This window comes from Schistocerca serialis, chromosome 8 (assembly GCF_023864345.2).
Source record: "Schistocerca serialis cubense isolate TAMUIC-IGC-003099 chromosome 8, iqSchSeri2.2, whole genome shotgun sequence".
Classification (NCBI taxonomy): domain Eukaryota; kingdom Metazoa; phylum Arthropoda; class Insecta; order Orthoptera; family Acrididae; genus Schistocerca; species Schistocerca serialis.
The window spans coordinates 212,868,352-212,887,735 of NC_064645.1; the positions used below are offsets into that span (position 1 = coordinate 212,868,352).

Below are 19,384 nucleotides of genomic sequence, written 5' to 3' on the forward strand. Positions count from 1 at the left end.
GCCTGGCTGCCGACTCGAACGCAAGACAGTAAAATACAATCGACAGAAATGAGATTTCCAGGCATTGTTAAAAGATGTAAAGAGGACGGAGAAAATACGAAATGAAGTATTAGGAAATAATTAAACGTAAAATCAATACACACAAAACAAGTTTCCGAGGTGGCGTTTGATTAGATGGCCGTGGGAAGAAGGGATCGAGGACGACTCACGATCCGCTAGTCAACTGTGAAGTTGCCAACGGACAAGAGTGCCTAATCCGTGAAGTGCAGAAGATGAAAGCGATCTCTCTCCAACACAGCAATTATCTCTAATCCATTTACTCATGGGAGCTGTTCGATTTGTCGTTAGAACCTGATTTGTTACTCACCGTGTGCCTAGCAGTCTCTTCCCTGTCCAGTTCTCTCTGGACAAGCACCTGTCCGAAACGGTTTACGTGGAAGTGCCTTCCACTGTTGGAGGTGTGATCTATGGAGTAAGTTACGCCGCTCTTTCCATCCTGGTCTGCGTCTTTTGCTTCAAATGCCGCAATTACTTTTCCAATTGCTGTGTCCTCTGGCACCGTAACCTCAGTGCTGGAATGGTCAAATACTGGGGCGTTGTCGTTGATATCCCTGAGTTTGACAGAAACCCACGAATAGGTCGTGTGGTGTTGTTCCGTCGTATCATTCTCATTCTGCAAATCAGACAAAAATATGAAGAAATTGAATATGCAGTAGTACTTTGCCACTTAGCACACAGTAAATACTCTGTCCAGTTACATTAACGTGAGATGCTGCCAGAATACAGATAACCATTTTTTGCACCACGGACCGCCGCGAGACGTGCTAGAAGAGAGTCAATGAGGTTCTGGAAGGTACTGAAGGGCATGTTGAGCCATGGCAACTACAGCGCCTTGGGCAGCGGCGCTAGACTTCTCTGCTGATTGTGAATATCCATGGCGTGTACAGCCTGATCAAGGTGGTCCCTCAGATTCTCGATTGGTTTTAAATTCGGGGTATTTGGTGGACAGAGAAATACCGTAAATTCATCCTGGTGCTCTTCGAACCAGGCACATATACTGCGGGCTATGTGACACATTGTCCTCTTGGTAGATGCCATCGTGCCGAGGAAAAACAAAACAGCATGTAGGGGTGGACATGGTCCCTAAGGTTAGATGTGTACTTGTGTTGATCCACTGCGCCTTCTAGAATGACAAGGTCACTCAGGCACTGCCACGAAAACATTCCTCAGACCATATAACGCTCTGTTTTGTAAATGCTGCCACCTTTGGCCCGGAAGCCAGTGATCATGCCCTTTTGGTCGTCAGATAAATCGCTTCGTTTCCACATTACGACAACGGCTGTACTGTTCCCCACGTCGCTCCCGAACCCCCCCCCCCTCCCCACCTCTCACCCCACGACACGCTAATCGTCCATTGCCAATGTTGCCGCCTATAAGTGGTTATTGCACACTGGCGTCGAACATAGACGGCTGCCTCATTAATGTGACTGGACCGTGAACATACATTACTAAACACTGAAAGCATCTTACAAGCTCTACAAAGTCGCTAAGGAACCACCACTCTTCCTTATGATATTTTATTTGTGTTTATCCTCTTGTTTAACTTGACCAGATTATAATCTTCATGTCCCATCTTTAATCGCACCAGATACAGTACGTCCAAGATAAAAGCCGCCCCGTTTCGGAAGCAACACGTTATTTGATTGTTCTCCCTTCCCTACCCTTCCCCCTGTTTGATTTTCCGAACACGTCACCGGTATGTTTCATTGTCGCAGATTAAGTATTTGTTTGTTGCGGCTGTATGCTGTGTCTTGCCGTCGATCTAAGAGTTCCTCCAAGTAAAGTATGTCGTATTCTGTGAATGATAGCGCGTGTATAGCTGAAGCTCACATCTGTAGTGTTTCGTTTAAGAATTCTCACAGAATTGCGGTTCTGCAATTTTTCTAGGTTCATTTAGCAAATTTTTTAAGTACAGTGAACAAAAATTAATCATTTTTGAAAAAATAGTACCTAAGTGAGCAAGACTGATGAAATATATTACAGACAACATATTACACATATCATTATAATAAATTACAAGCTATTAAAGCTATCAGAGAAAACTAAGTAAAACGATATCTATATCTCATTTTTTATGGTATCGACTGTACACTGGTTTTAGTATGACGTGTAATAAAGAGATTTGCGGAATGAATTTTGAGTTTCCGGTCACTTAAAACTTCCTGGCAGATTAAAGTTGTGTGCTGGACTGGGACAGGAACCTGGGACCTTTTCCTTTAGTAACTGCTCTATACGACGAAAGAGCTTTTTTTTAATTTATATATTTTTTTCCACAGATCGATACACATGTCCCACGGTTGCCATTGGAATGGTTCAAATGGCTCTGAGCACAATGGGACTTAAACTTCGGAGGTCATCAGTCCCCTAGAACTTAGAACTGCTTAAACCTAACTAACCTAAGGACATCACACACATCGATGCCCGATGCAGGATTCGAACCTGCGACCGTAGCGGTAGCGCGGTTCCAGACTGTAGTGCTCAGAACCGGTCGGCCACTTCGGCCGGCCATTGGAATGGATTCACAGGTTGTCTCAATCTCCTCTCTCATGTCATTCAGTGTACGTGGCTTTGTGGTGTAAACGATTTTGTTCAGTGTTCTGCATAAAAAAAAAACCAACAAAGTTAGGTCATGAGATTTGGGTAGAAATTCACCACTTTCTCGTAATCTCATCCACCTCTTAGTAAGTGATTCATCCAGGAACTGCCGCACGTCACGATGGTAACGTGACGGTGCACTGTCTTTTTGAAACAAGAAATCTTTATGTCGGTACAGGTTGTGAACAGAGGGTGAAATTTGTTCCTGCAATATGGCAAGGTATTTTACACTTGCCACTGGTCCTTCAAAACGTAATGGCCCTCTTAAGTCCTCTGACAGACATAACAAGTCTCACTGATAATCCAGGAAGGTTAACAGCTCGTTCTTCCGTAACACGGGGATTATCCCTTAACCAGTAGACACACTTATGGCGACTGAAGGTTCCATTCAGTTCAAACGTAGCCTCGTCAGAGCAAACTGTTCACTATCGCAATTCCACTCATGAACTTCGAGGCGCATATACGGATCGTCCTCGCTCATAGTTAAGGCAACCTGGGAATGTAGGGTTTCCACTTTGCTTCCTCTAAAATGCCCATGATCACGCGCATCTTGCCGTATGGACTTCTTTGGGGACCATGTGAAAGCTTGTATCACTACGTGCGCCCACATTTCATCCCTCATTCGTCCGCTATTGATTTCTCCCTGCTACATGGTTCCTTCTTCAGATCACGCACATTTCCTTGCCTCTCGAATCTGTGGCGTAATTTCGTTATTGTGACACATGACGGTGGCGCAGTATCAAACTCTGTCCGACATCTTCTCTGCACTTCATTAATGTTTTCCTATTTCCTGTATCACTTCAAAATCCTCTTCCTTTACTCCAGAGCCAAGTTTCAAACCATCTTGTTATTTACGAGTAGTTACTGGCTACTGAAAAATAAACAAAATAAAAACAAATGATTGATTACAACCGTTAGTCATGAGAGAACCATATAATCACAATTGGATCAGGAGGCAGCTGTGGTATCGACCTCACTGTTGTCAAATAAACCATATTTGTAATAGACATCTGCCTCTTTTTCAAAAAAAAATTTATCAAATTATTGTAATTATATATGTTAGCCCACTACCTAAATACATTAGTGGGTCCTAATTTCATATTTACATTTCTGCAAAAAATGGTTCAAATGGCTCTGAGCACTATGGGACTCAACTGCTGTGGTCATAAGTCCCCTAGAACTTAGAACTACTTAAACCTAACTAAGCTAAGGACAGCACACAACACCCAGCCATCACGAGGCAGAGAAAATCCCTGACCCCGCCGGGAATCGAACCCGGGAACCCGGGCGTGGGAAGCGAGAACGCTACCGCACGACCACGAGATGCGGGCTACATTTCTGCAACTATTGTTTCTACACTACAGGTAATTACTTATAATTACTCTACCACTACAGGGATCTCTAGTCTTCTATTGTTCAGTTTCTACCAATGTCTAAGTATTGGTTAGACATCTGTTTGGTAGTAGTCATTTCTTTATGATGCTACTTGGGCGGAATGACACTGTAGGTATGACATTATGAGAACTGAGTGTGTTTAAAGTCGCGGGCCAAGGGTAAGATTTCTTCCTATAGGCAGAAGATAGGAACTCGAGGGGTGAATAGGAACTCGAGGGGTGAAGAACTCATGTAACTCCGCTGGTTACTTCTTAAATCGCATTTTCTACTGGTTTTTCTTTTTTTGTCTATCTTTGCACTTCCTCTGTACCGGCAGTATTGGCGGTGGCATATCTCGCCACATCCGCAGTCGGCCCTCAATAATTTTCGAAATCCTGTTTTCCTCGAAACTGAAGAGTTCGAAAGCTGATCAGAAAATTGTGGTTCGTTGGCGATGTCTCTAATTTTAAGTGTAACCGTAAACCTTCAGTTCGATAACTCGGGAAGCCGTTGCAAAAATTTTGCAAAAAATTACTGTTAGCGCTAAGAAATTCGGGTTGCCTGCGCAAAATTATGCGGAAATCGATAAATGTGATGCACATGTACAGACAAACAAATGACAGAAGTTCAGAAATGATCGAAGATTTATTTAAGAGAAAGAGCTTCACAAATTGAACAAGTCAGTAACGCACTGGACCCTGTCTGGCTCTTATGCAAGCATTCGTCTTGGCACTGACTGACAAGAGTTGTTGGATGCTCTCCTGAGGGACATTCTGTCCAATGGGCGAGTTAGATCGTAAAAAACCCAAACTGGTTGGAGGGCCCTGCCCATAAAGCTCCAAATTTTCTCAGTTGGGAGAGCTGCAGAGACCTTGGTAGCGAAAGTACGGTCTGCTAAGCACGAAGACAAACCATATAAACTTTCGCCGTGTGCATACGGAAATTGTTTTTCTGAAAGTAGGCCCAGGATAGCTTGCTATGTAGGGCAACAAAACAACAAAACGGGGTATATAATATCGTCGAGTCGACGAATCACTGTAATGTAACCGTGACGCGGATGACAACCAAAGCGTTCCTGCTATGACATGAAATGGCACCCTAAACTCCTGGTTGTCGGGGTGATGGCGGGCGACGTGCAAGATAGTACACCGCAGCTGTCCGGGACGTCTTCACACACGTCTTCACTGATCAACGGGCAGAAATTTGAACCTGAATTCATCACTGAAGACAATTCTACTACACTCAATGAGATTCCAGGTTGCGGACGTGTTTGCAGAAGCCTCACAAAGATAATGTCCGTCCGCACACAAGAGTTTCTACTGCTAGTCCTCGTGCTTGCCAAATCCCTCCTTGGACAGCAAGGTCGCCGAACCTCTCCCCAGTTGAGACCCTTTACAGCATTATGGGTAGGGCCCTCCAACCAGGTCGGAATTTTGACCACATAACGCGCCAAATGGACAGGATTTGGCATGATGTCACTCAGGAAGACATCATTCAGCGCCAAGCCGAATAACTGTCTGCATAAAGACCAGAGGTGAATCAACGCGTTACTGAATAGTTGAATTTGTAAAGCTCTTTTTCTTGAATAAATCATCCAGTTTTTCTGAAACTGTTATCATTTGTTTGTTTGTACATGTACATCACCTCTTCCGAACTTTACTGTATTCTGATAATTACTGCTTGTGTACTGTCTTTTTTTCCTTCATTCTTAGAGCATTCATCTTGGCATTCCGTATTTATATCCTTACACTTGAAGTCTTACGACGATTCATCTGTTAAGACATTACCTTCAGCTGAGAAATAAAAGAAAGTTTAGTATTGCGAGTGGTTGTTCAAAAAGATTGTGAATGGGAAACTTGACCGCCGTAGTATTTCACAAATGATGCACCTTGGTTTCACCTTTCTGGCTATGTGAATGGCAAGATTACAGTCAGATTCAAGAACGATGGCTATTTGAACAGGTCAAAACATCGACAGAAATTGAACTGCTGCCTGTTCCAAGCGACAATTGCAGTACGAGCGTACGAGCGTTTTTTGCTTGAAGAAAGGGTGCGTCCTGCAAATTGTGGCACTCGCTTGCTGTTATGGAATTTGTCGCTCATCACCATGTCAGCTATGACAACTCACAACAACTGGAATAAGATTTGACCAAATAACTCCGCACGATTAGGTTTAATGCTCTCATTGCCTACTAAAATTGCAGCAGAGCTCTTAGGTCAGTACTGAACGCTCATGGGCTGTCGGTGAATGCGTGATGTAGGTGCGTAGAGCAAGGATGAACTCGACCGTCATCTTCCGTGATTCCAACTATAGTCGCTACTGGTCACCAAAAAGCTTTACCTTGTGATTCAAATTCCTCTACAGTGAAAAAAAGTGTATGCACGGTTTCTGATAGCCAAATTATTTGCCTGATGTTCTTTCAAGCCACTGTCAATACAGACGTTTATCTTCAAATTTTCGGTAACTTCCACTCTCAGTTAAAGGAAAATGAAACACAATACTGCATTCTTCAGCGAGGTGTAGCTACGTGGGCCGGCCGTGGTGGCCGAGCGGTTCTAGGCGCTACAGTCTGGAACCGCGCTACCGCTACGATCGCAGGTTCGAATCCTGCCTCGGGCATGGATGTGTATGGTGTCCTTAGGTTAGTTAGGTTTAAGTATTTCTATGGTACTGATGACCTCAACAGTTAAGTCCCATAGTGCTCAGAGCCATTTGAACCATTTATGTAGCTACATGCCAAGTGTCTCATGCCTTCACAGCAAGTAGAGATTTGTGGCCGCCTAGTTCGGCGGAAAAATGTAGGTAAATAAAACAGAATATAAAGTGAAGGAAAATATGCACCGTAATACTGAAACAATCGATGTTCAGTTCTACAGGATGTGAGTTTCAGTGCGATTTCATGACCAAAAGAAAATGAACAGAGATGCAGGCGACGTTGTAAATACACGCTGCAATTTTAAAATTATAATTTTTAAAAGTATTTTCAGTTTCAGGATTCCGTACCTCAGTCGGAACAAACAGTCCATCTGTCTGCCAGTCTGTACATCTGTCTATCCTACTGTTAAAAATCATTTTTGTCAGGAACTAGTAGACGTATCACGTTGAAATCTACGTCACATACTGAAAGTCTACGGTCCGTTGGCGGTGTAAAAAAGTGAAGCCCCTAAGTCTACGGAATCAAAAGCTACGGACAATTACGTCGCCTGGGTTGACGCTTGCAAACTCCATCATCAAAAAATGTACGGTACTTCCTGTTGGTCTACAAATTTGGCAAAAGTAAGCTTTCACATTACAAGTAAAGGAAAAAATGGGAATACATAATTTATATAACATGAAAATTATTTCTTTTGTCATTTATTAACCGGCTTCGAACTTAAAATTAAAACTTTCTCGAAATTCCCGGAATCGATATCTCGCCAGTATCAATGTCTATAACTGGCAAAAAGATTCTCGATTCCCCGGGATGGATGAACTGCCTACATACATAATTATGTTTTGTATGGAACCCCAGAGCGCGAGTCCTACTCATATATGGTCAATTTAAAAAAAGAAAAAACGAATGGTGGTTTTGTATGATTGAGTGCACGTTTTATTGACATTTGACATGGCGTCGCTTTTATGTTGGACATAGTATAATTTACAGTTTACTGTGTAGTCGCATATTTTCTACGTGACCATTAAACACATTGTAGGAAAATGTACAAGCAATTTATATTATACTAACTATAGTACAATCAAAACATACAGAAGAGGAGGAAAGAAGGAAAGAAAAAGAAAAAAAAGTAAGAAGTTAAAAACGCTTACAAGACTTGAGTAACAATATTGAGACTGTAGACTGTGGTTTCTATTGATTCAGTGAGAAGTGAAGAGAGAGCTACGTGTATTTCAAGAGATAACCATCAGCAATCTTCTGAAAGTTAGAAATGTAACTTGTCTGATGTTATACGGTCAGTTATTCCACGGTCGAGTGCTTGCAACACGGAAGGGCTTAGCATAAAGAGATTACGGCTACATCAAGCTTTTTTATTTTTGCTATTTTTTCACTATTTTGTGCTGGAATTGCCAGCGACTACATAGGCCACTGTTAGCTGAATGGGACTAGCCAGGCACACTGTGGATCACAGAGCGATGCGTTCACACAGATCAACTCATTGTCGTGTGCTCGTTAGTCGGATTTTCATGCTGCGTTTTGGCTGCCATCTGGTCGCACTGTGATACAGCGGTGCATTTGCACCGCTGTAACATGGTCTCGGCTTACAGTCTATGAAATGGAACTTCCAAACTGTTAATTAATCACACCGGATGACATGTTTCTGTACACGGGATGAAATAACATAAAAAGAGATAAAGGATGAGAGAACCAAACAGTGACAAAATTTGGATGGGATGGAGGACAAAAAGTTTTAAATAATGGTTAGTGACGTAGGTAACTGTTTTACAATAACGCCCGTAAAAATTAAAGTTTAAATGTGTTCGCCAACATGCATGAAAAAATTGATAATTGAATTACGATATTACAACAATTAAACGCCGTTAGATAACATTAACTTACCGATCTCGTTATATTACAAATCGTTCAGTGGGATGGGAGATCACCAAAAGGCTATTATTTCCTGTGGTCGTGTACCCAGAAAGGCTTTACATTCGTTAGCAAAATCTTAGTGCTCTTGTTGTTTCACAAAATTTTCCCTCATATCCACATTAACATTAACAGTTGTTCGAGGACAAATTCTATATTCGTTAGACAAAATGCCAAATGAACCTCCCACAAAACGCTGCGTTCGTGGCAGCCTATAGTTTATGATTTTTAATTTATTAATATCTTTTGTTTTTGGAATCAATAATTTGTCACTCGTTTCTGAAGTCTCTTCGGCCACAAACACGTTGGTGACTTTCAGAGCGTTGGAGCAACGAATGCTTCGAGACTTTGCATTTGAGCGAAGCATTCTTTTGTCGTTAGTTATGAGGACATATAGTGAGCAGTTGCACGTGCATCTCATGCGTTTTCCTACAAAGGGAGATGGATTTAAACTAATAGACTGTATTAAGACCGTTGAAGATCTTTTGGTTGCAATTAATTTTCCTTTAATTTGTGTTAAAGGTTCCTTCACGTATTGGATTGGCTGTGAAAGTTTGTTTACTATCGCATATTTCACTGACATTAGTCAGACTGCGTTGTCGTTCATTAATGGGTCAAATTTCATACAAAATTCAATATTTTCGGGTCGTTAATACCGGAATCATAATTTGTTATGCACGCATAGGTTAAATGAAGAAGGTAGTGGCAGCTTTCATTTCAAAAATGGTTCAAATGGCTCTGAGCACTATGGGACTCAACTACTGTGGTCATCAGTCCCCTAGAACTTAGAACTACTTAAACCTAACTAACCTAAGGACATCACACACATCCATGCCCGAGGCAGGATTCGAACCTGCGACCGTAGCAGTCGCACGGTTCCGGACTGCGCGCCTAGAACCGCGAGACCACCGCGGCCGGCTTTCATTTCAACAAAGTGTTAAAAAAAAAAAAAAAAGGAAAGAAAAATATATTGGTCTATAACCAGCGTGACAGTTTCTTCTGTCTTTCGTTACTTGAGACTGTTAAGCATCACATAGATTAAAATTTCAAGTATATTCTACGGAAATAGACAATCATATAAATTATACAGGACTTCCCGTACTAACCATATCAGTGACTTGAATTTTGAATCTCAGAACGTTACCATGGACGTCTTCATAATCCAGTGGCTTAACCACTTTCAACGAACCAGTTCCGTCATTGTTTCGCACAAGTGCAAATTTATTTGCTCCGTAACCACTGTTTGCTACTACCTGCAGAAAATAAAAAAACCGGTAAGAAATTGCTTCAATTTACATATGAGAGTACTAAACACTGAAACTCGCAAGTCTTAAAAGATATTCAGATGACATTATTTTACCTTCTAAATCTGAAATACTCAGCTATTGTTTAAATAACACAGGAATTGTAAGACTATCATTGAAGCTACTGGTTCGTTAAAAATTTAAAAGGATGTATTCATAGTTATTTCACGATGGTGTAATGACTTACCTCATACTGAAACACGTTTTGCTCATCTTGGTCCCGTACAGTCACTGTGAGGATAGGTTTTTGTGGTAGATTATCGCCGTCTGTTTCATCAACTTCTACAAACCATTCATCCTTCGAGAATTCCGGCGGCGTATCGTTAACATCCCTCACTGAAATTGATATGGTAGCAGTTCCTGCCAGAAAAATTAAATTTAAATCTATGTTTTTTGTCTTCTTACTTAACATAAATTTTCTACCATAAGCTAAGTCGAAAATATTTCCCTTCTAAATGCATCAGATAGAGGGGAGTTAAATGGGAGACACAAAAGCCAACATGAGTTCTATGGTATACTGCAAATATTGAGAAGAGACATGTGTGAGCTGTTTAGGTACTGGAAATATGCACGTGGTATGACCGTCAACCGCGAGTCTTTTCCTCACGTCGCCGCCTCCAGGTAAAATACTGATTTAGCACTTCAATGCGTGTGCCGGTATAAATTCAATACCTTGTGTTAGTTTATAAGCTTAGTGGTCAGTGAGTTATCCAGTCAGAAACAGAATGGAACACCTGAGGTGCAATACTAGCAATGAAAGCATCATGCATCCATGATTTCTGTGAAATTCGCAGAAAATATAGCTCTTTTTCTTTTAACACGGTTTTATTGGGTCGCTTTCTTGTCTGTTCATCCGGTACAAATTTTACAACTGATTTTAAACTAACTTCCCGATGAACTAGAGACTTGAAACTTTCTACACTGCAAGGAACTCGATGACAATGCAGTATTAATCTGCTTTCGTGGCTGGTGTGTGGCGGAGGTTACTTTGGGTACTTTTGCTATTTTCCCCTTTTCCTGTTCCACTTTCGTACGTTTCGTGGTAATACCGATTGCTGATAATGCCCCGTGTGACCTCAGTTATCTCTAATTTTTACCGTACGAAGAAGAAATGTATTGAAAGTCAGGTGACGAGAAACTGAAATAAGCCTAAAATTTCCAACATGTCTCTATTGTCATTTCATCAAAATGTTAGAAATCGACTGCAAAATGTGACACATATAAGACTAAAGAGCAGGATATAATTATTTAAATAAAAACTTTTTAATATAACTCATTTTTAAAACTGGCTATAAAGTATAAAATAAGTTCTCAAAGCCCCATACACATTCCTAAATTCATACAGATAATCCTGAAAATTTGTGCTTGTAAATTTTTATAGCTATGGAAATACTTGTGGACTTTAAAACGAAAAACACGGGGGGAGGGATGGGGTACGGGGGTGGCATGCATTACATAATTGATACATGAACACCTCCTTACTATTTTCTATTACATGCACCCCACTTTCTTCGTTTTAAATTCAGCTATTAAAAATTTACAAGCACCAGTTTTCAGGAATATCTCTGTGGTGTTAGGAAACTGTATGGGGCTAGGAGAAATTATTTTATACTCTCTACTTTTTAAAAACGTCTTACACTGGAAGGTTTTTTTTATTGAAATAATTATTTTGTTATTTACCCCTCAGTTGACATTTGATGGTGCTCAGCAACCAGTGAGTACCCAAGATGTAAGCTGGAAGCTAGTGTTTGTGTGTGAGGGACAGCGGGAGAGGCCATACTAATTTCACGGAAGGGTAGTGGAAAAGAGTCATAATTTCTTATAAAAACAATCTCAAAACTATTGAAAACAGTGTTTATAAACAACGAAATACACTATATTGGTAATAGCTGCCAACTACCTACTATGTTCATAAGTGATAATTCGTACATCTGGCCGAGCGGTTCTAGGCGATACAGTCTGGAACCGCGAGACCGCTACGGTCGCAGGTTCGAATCCTGCCTCGGGCATGGATGTGTGTGATGTCCTTAGGTTAGTTAGATTTAAGTAGTTCTAAGTTCTAGGGGACTGATGACCTCAGACGTTAAGTCCCATAGTGCTCAGAGTCATTTGAACCAGTTCGTACATCTTGATTTGGTGTCAGGCAGGAAACAATCAGTCACCTTGCGAAAACTTTCCGTGTTCACATTCTTGTAGTTTTTGACATTTACAAAAGAAAAAAACTAAGGGAATTGCAGGTACTACTGGAAGCATTTAAGCGTTTAGATTACACGACAAATGATTGTGGTTACACTTGCTACTAGTCATTATTCATTAAATGCTCTGACTCTCTTGAAACTTATACCGAGCCGATACATTTGTGTGTGGCGTGGCAGAAAACGATTTTATGTTCGTGTGTGTGGTAGTGGGCGGAAAACGACCTCCCCTACTCCTCCTTCGCAACGCCCTTGTTCAGTTTACTATCACCACCATCAACGTTCTTATTGAGTACCCAGGTCTATATTACTAAACGCCTAACCCGGTTCATGGTTCACTGTGTGCAATTCAAACTGCAAGCTGGCTATCTAAAGGCTTTCTGGAGATATAAGAATTTAGTTAGGTTTGCGGAGTATCTATGTTAGATGAATAGATCAGTGCATTTGCGGAGCTGTCATTTATACTCAAGTGATTCGTGTGAAAAGGTTTCCGATGTGATTATGACCATACGCCGGGAATTAAGATGCTTTGAACGTGAAATAGTAGTTGGAGCTAGACGCATGGGACATTCCATTTCGTAAATCATTAGGGAATTCAAAATTCCGAGATTCACGGTGTCAAGAGTGTGCCGAGAATACTAAATTTCAGGCATTACCTCTCGGTTCGGACAACGCAGTGGCCAGTCGCCTTCACTTAACGATCGATAGCAGCGACGTTTGCGTATATTTGTCAGTGCTAAAATACAAACCACACTGCGTAAAATAACCCCAGAAATGAATGTGGGACGTACGGATAACGTATCCGTTAGGAGAGAGCGGCAAAATTTGGCGTTAATGGGCTGTGAGAGTAGGTGACCTACGCGAGTACCTTTGCTAACAGCACTACATCGCATACAGTGCCTCTTCTGGGCTTGTAAGCATATCGGTTGGACCCTAGACGACTGGAAAACCTTAGTCTGGTCAGATGATTTCAGATTTCAGTTGGTAAGATGGTAGGGTTCGAGTGTGGCGCAGACCCCACGAAGCCATGGACCCAAGTTGTTAACGGGGCTTTGCACAAGATGGTGGTGGCCCCATAACGGCGCGGGCCGTGTTTACATGGAATGGACTTGTCATGTCAAGCTGCTGCATTATGCCGGGCAAAAGAAGGTTCCACACGCTATTAGGAGGTATCCCATGACTCACGTCATCTTAGTGTGTATCGGTCAGTGCACTACAGCGTACAGAACCAATATGTTCCATAAAGCCGCTCGCGAAAATGCGATTTGGCACGGGTGGTATATCGGGTACTATTGATCACAGAGAGAAGGGGTAAGTGTTCTGAATAATCCTTGGCCTAACGACCGTTTGTAAATATTTTGGAAGAATGGGCATATTGTAACTTTACTACAGTACAAGATCAGCATTTAAATACTATACACTTCCTCCAACCCAGGAAAATTGATCAGATCTAAATTAGACGGCTCTGAGCACTATGGGACTTAACTTCTGTGGTCATCAGTCCCCTAGAACTTAGAACTACTTAAACGTAACTAACATGAGGACATCACAGACATCCATGCCCGAGGCAGGATTCGAACCTGCGACCGTAGCGGTCACGCGGTTCCAGACTGAAGCGCCTTTAACCGCACGGCCACACCGGCCGGCTTAGCAGATCGGTTCGTTCTTTTACATTAGGTGTTGTCTAGGGAGGACTTTAGGCGGCTCATGAAGGGTCATTTGTTCAGGTACGGTTCCTGAGAAAACAACGGAAAACTATCGTTTTGGGGTTCGAAAAGCACCAATTGTAGGGATGGCCACATCTATGATTTCTGTTCATGGCAGATCGTCGAAATTTTTGTCTTATACTTTTAAGATGATATTCTTGGGAATGGTGAAGCTTTTTTCGGGATCATTGTCCGTCACCGAGATACAGAGGTTCAAAGTTACCGTACTTACGCAAGTAAAATATGCACGTAATATCCGGTTTGAGTCGTAAATGTTGTTTAACTGACGTAGCGAAAACACAGCAAATGTTATTAGATGGTGCCACCCGGTGGCGTAAATACCTCAAAAATATTTTGTCATACGAAATGCCGCGCGGGATTAGCCGAGCGGTCTTAGGCGCTGCAGTTATGGACTGTGCGGCTGGTCCCCGCGGAGGTTCGAGTCCTCCCTCGGGCATGGGTGTGTGTGTTTGTCCTTAGGATAATTTAGGTTAAGTAATATGTAAGCTTAGGGACTGATGACCTTAGCAGTTAAGTCCCATAAGATTTCACATACATTTGAACATTTTTTTCACACGAAATTCTTTGTACTTGCAAATCAAATACCGTATCATTTGGTATACTGTAGTTCTAGCTAAAAATGAGCATTTTTATGTAAAATAGTGTAAGGTGTGCTTGTGTTGGATGAGAGACAATTTTGTGTTAACCTTATACTACGAGAGGTGTTCACCAAGTTTCCAAAAGGATGTTGGGTTTATTTACGATTCCAGTTCACCATACCATTCCCCACGATTTTGAATACAAAACCCTATTTTTAAACATAATTTCCGTTCAATGCGACGACCTTAAGCCACCTCATTGGGAGGGGTTGTATACCCGCATGGTACCACTCTGCTGGTCGTCGTCGGAGTCAAGTCTTGATGCATCAGTAACCTCCCCTTCATCCAAATACTGTCTCCTGCGCAGTGCCTCCTACAGTGAGCCACATGGAAGTCAGAAGGTGCCAGACCTGGACTGTAGAGCACACACTTTTGAACACCCCGGCTGGTGGACGAGGGTGTAAGCACTACCAACAGAGATGTTCAGTTATGCAGCGAGGTTGGTGTTAACGATCCGTCTATCGCCTCGACTGCGAGTGTCCGCACGCTCCAACATTGCAGGAGTTCCAGCTATGTGCGGCCGACTGGTACAGAGTAGGTTTACGCGACCTTCTTGTGATGATGTCACGCGCCTCACCCAACGCCTCATTAAGCGTCTGATAACTGCCAGGTCTCCGTAGACACTCTTCAAACGTCTTTGAATATCTGTGGTGCTATGCTTTTCCGCCAAAAAAAAACTCAATGACAGCGCTCTGCTTGGAACGAATCTCTATTACAGACGCTATCTTGAAGGCTACATACAGCGCCGCCTATCGGAGTTTCATGAAATTATAAGGGCTGAAGCAGTAATATTTCACTATAGGTGCAACCACAACGGAGGGGTATCTGTTGAGAGAGGCCAGACAAACGTGTGGTTCCTGAAGAGGGGCAACAGCCTTTTCAGTAGTTGCAGGGGCAACAGTCTGGATGATTGACTGATCTGGCCTTGTAACACCAAAACGGCCTTGCTGTGCTGGTACTGTGAACGGCTGAAAGCAAGGGGAAGCTACAGCCGTAATTTTTCCCGAGGGCATGCAGCTTTACTGTATGGTTAAATGATGATGGCGTCCTCTTGGGTAAAATATTCCGGAGGTAAAATAGCCCCCCATTCGGATCTCCGGGCAGGGACTACTCAAGAGGACGTTGTTATCAGGAGAGAGAAAACTGGCGTTCTGCGGATCGGAGCGTGGAATGTCAGATCCCTTAATCGGGCAGGTAGGTTAAAAATTTTAGAAAGGGAAATGGATAGGTTAAAGTTAGATATAGTGGAAATTAGTGAAGTTCGATGGCAGGAGGTACAAGACTTTTTGTCAGGTGAATACAGGGTTATAAATAAAAAATCAAATAGCGGTAATACAGGAGTAAGTTTAATAATGAATAAAAAATAGGAGTGCGGGTAAGCTACTACAAACAGCATAGTGAACGCATTATTGTGGCCAAGATAGAACGAAGTCCACGCCTACTACAGTAGTAGAAGCTTATATGCCAACTAGCTCTGCAGATGATGAAGAAATTGATGAAATGTATGATGAGATAAAAGAAATTATTCAGGTAGTGAAGGAAGACGAAAATTTAATTGTCATGGGTGACTGCAATTCGAGAGTAGGAAAAGGGAGAGAAGAGAGAAGGAAACATAGTAGGTGAATATGGATTGGGGGTAAGAAATGAAAGAGGAAGCCGTCTGCTACAATTTTGCATAGAGCATAACTTAATCGTAGCTAACACTTGGTTCAAGAATCATAAAAGAAGGTTGTATACATTGAAGAATCCTGGAGATACTAGAAGGTATCAGATAGATTATATAATGGTAAGACAGAGATTTAGGAACCAGGTTTTAAACTGTAAGACATTTCGAGGGGCAGATGTGGACTCTGAACACAATCATTTGGTTATGAACTGTAGATTAAAACTGAAGCAACTGCAAAAAGGTGAGAATTTAAGGAGATGGGACCTGGAGAAACTGACTAAACCAGAGGTTGTACAGAGTTTCAGGGAGAGCATAAGGGAACAATTGACAGGAATGGGGGAAAGAAAAACAGTAGAAGAAGAAGAATGGGTAGCTATGAGGGATGAAGTAGTGAAGGCAGCAGAGGATCAAGTAGGTAAAAAGACGAGGGCTAGTAGAAATCCTTGGGTAACAGAAGAAATGTTGAATTTAATTCGTGAAAGGAGAAAATATAAAAATGCAGTAAATGAAGCAGGCAAAAAGGAATACAAAGTCTCAAAAATGAGATCGACAGAAAGTGCAAAATGGCTAAGCAGGGATGGCTAGAGGACAGATATAAGGATGTAGAGGCTTATCTCACTAGGGGTAAGACGGATACTGCCTACAGGAAAATTAAAGAGACCTTTGGAGAAAAGAGAGCCACTTGTTTGAATATCAAGAGCTGAAATGGAAACCCAGTTCTAAGCAAAGAAGGGAAAGCAGAAAGGTGGAATGAGTATGTAGTGGGTCTATACAGGGGTGATGTACTTGAGGGCAATATTATGGAAATGGAAGAGGATGTAGATGAAGATGAAATGGGAGATATGATACTGCGCGAAGAGTTTGACAGAGCACTGAAAGACCTGAGTCAAAACAAGGCCCCAGGAGTAGACAACATTCCATTGCAACTACTTACGGCCTTGGGAGAGCCAGTCCTGACAAAACTCTACGATCTGGTGAGCAAGAAGTATGAAACGGGCGAAATACGCTCAGACTTCCAGAAGAATATAATAATTCCAATCCCAAAGCAAGCAGGTGTTGACAGATGTGAAAATTACCGAACTATCAGTTTAATAAGTCACAGCTGCAAAATACTAACGCGAATTCTTTACAGACGGATGGAAAAACTGGTAGAAGCCTATCTCGGGGAAGATCAGTTTGGATTCCGTAGAAATGTTGGAACACGTGTGTCAATACTGACCCGACGACTTATCTTAGAAAATAGATTAAGGAAAGGCAAACCTACGTTTCTAGCATTTGTAGACTTAGAGAAAGCTTTTGACAATGCTGACTGGAATACTGTCTTTCAAATTCTAAATGTGGCAGGGGTACAATACAGGGAGCGAAAGGCTATTTACAATTTGTACCGAAACCAGATGGCAGTTATAAGAGTCGAGGGACATGAAAGAGAAGCAGTGGTTCGGAAGGGAGTGACACAGGATTGTAACCTTTCCCCGATGTTATTCAATCTGTATATTGAACAAGCAGTAAAGGAAGCAAAAGAAAAGTTCGGAGTAGGTATTAAAATTCATGGAGAAGGCATAAAAACGTTGAGGTTCGTCGATGACATTGTAATTCTGTCAGAGACAGCAAAGGACTTGGAAGAGCAGTGGAACGGAATGGACAGAGCCTTGAAAGGAGGATATAAGATGAACATCAACAAAAGCAAAACGTGGATAATGGAAAGTAGTCGAATTAAGTCGTGTGAAGCTGAGGGAATTAGATTAGGAAATGAGGCACTTAAAGGAGTTTTGCTCTTTGGGGAGCAAAATAACTGATGATGGTCGAAGTAGAGAGGGTATAAAATGTAGACTGGCAATGGTAAGGAAAGCGTTTCGGAAGAAGAGAAATTTGTTAACATCGAGTATAGATTTAAGTGTCAGGAAGTCGTTTCTGAAAGTAATTGTATGGAGTGTAGCCATGTATGGAAGTGAAACATGGACGATAAATAGTTTGGACAAGAAGAGAACAGAAGCTTTCGTAATGTGGTGCTACAGAAGAATGCTGAAGATTAGATGGGTATATCACATAACTATCGAGGAGGTATTGAATAGAATTGGGGAGAACAGGAGTTTGTGGCACAATTTGACAAGAAGAAGGTACCGGTTGGTAGGACATGTTCTGATGCATCAAGGGATCACAAATTTACCATTGGATGGCAGCGTGGAGGGTAAAAATCGTAGAGGGAGACCAAGAGATGAATACACTAAGCAGATTCAGAGGGATGTAAGTTGCAGTAAGTATTGGGGGATGAAGAAGCTTGCACGGGATAGAGTAGCATGGGTAGCTGCATCAAACCAGTCTCAGGACTGAAGACCACAACAACAACAACTACAACAACAACAAACATCACACCCTGCTGTAGCAGGGAAAAGAAGGAAACAGGCTGAAAAATTCTCCTGTCAGAGCACAAAAAAGGGAAACATCCTCCTCTTTCAAAGACATCGTCCCATTCTTTTTCTCTTCCATTCCCACTGTCTCTTTCTGTCTGGTTTAGTCTGCTGTCTTTCTCTTGAGCCGCCATTGTCTGAAGAAATGTGGGGAGCCAGCTGCCAATCGTCACTTCTCCTTCCTCACCAAAACTTTTGACAGGCAAACATATTTGCGCTTTTTGTGCTGAAAGGTAGAAGCAGGGAGACAGTAATAGCGAAAGAGAGAGCAGACAGTGCCAATGGGAGAGACGGTCATGGTGGGAGAGCAGAAATGCCACTGAAAGAGAAAGAGAGATGACGGTAGTAGTGTGAGCCAAAGAGAGAGGAGACAGTCGTGGTCACAGAGACAGTGGTAGTAAAAGTGAAAAAGAGATGGATTGAGAGAGTAGCAGTGAGAGCAAAAGAGAGAAGAGACAGTGGGAACGTGATATGAGTGGTGTCCATACATAGGGTTGAGGAGTCTGGACTCCTTCCCCGCTCCCACCCCTCCCTCTCCCCACCAGAACGGCGAACTACAACACGAGGATATTTGCCTCCTTTCCTCCATCTCTTGTACCCACAAGTTAAAATTTCCCAGTATTTGATCAAAACGCCAAGAAAACCACCCCCATAGACGTGTGTAGAGAGGAGACAATGGCGGCTAAAGAGAAAGACAGCATACTAAACCAGACAGAAAGAGACAGTGGGAATGGAAGAGAAAAAGAATGGGACGATGGCAAAGAGGCCGAGAGACAGTGGCAGAGAAGGAGACTAAGGAAGAGTGTGGAAAGGGGATGAAGATAGTGGGAGAGACAGA

General features: G+C 42.1%; 1 pseudogene; it reads right to left on the reverse strand.

Moving 5' to 3' along the window:
- The window catches only part of LOC126416929 (neural-cadherin-like), a 183,179-nt pseudogene that overhangs the window by 97,816 nt on the left and 65,979 nt on the right, over nucleotides 1-19,384 (reverse strand).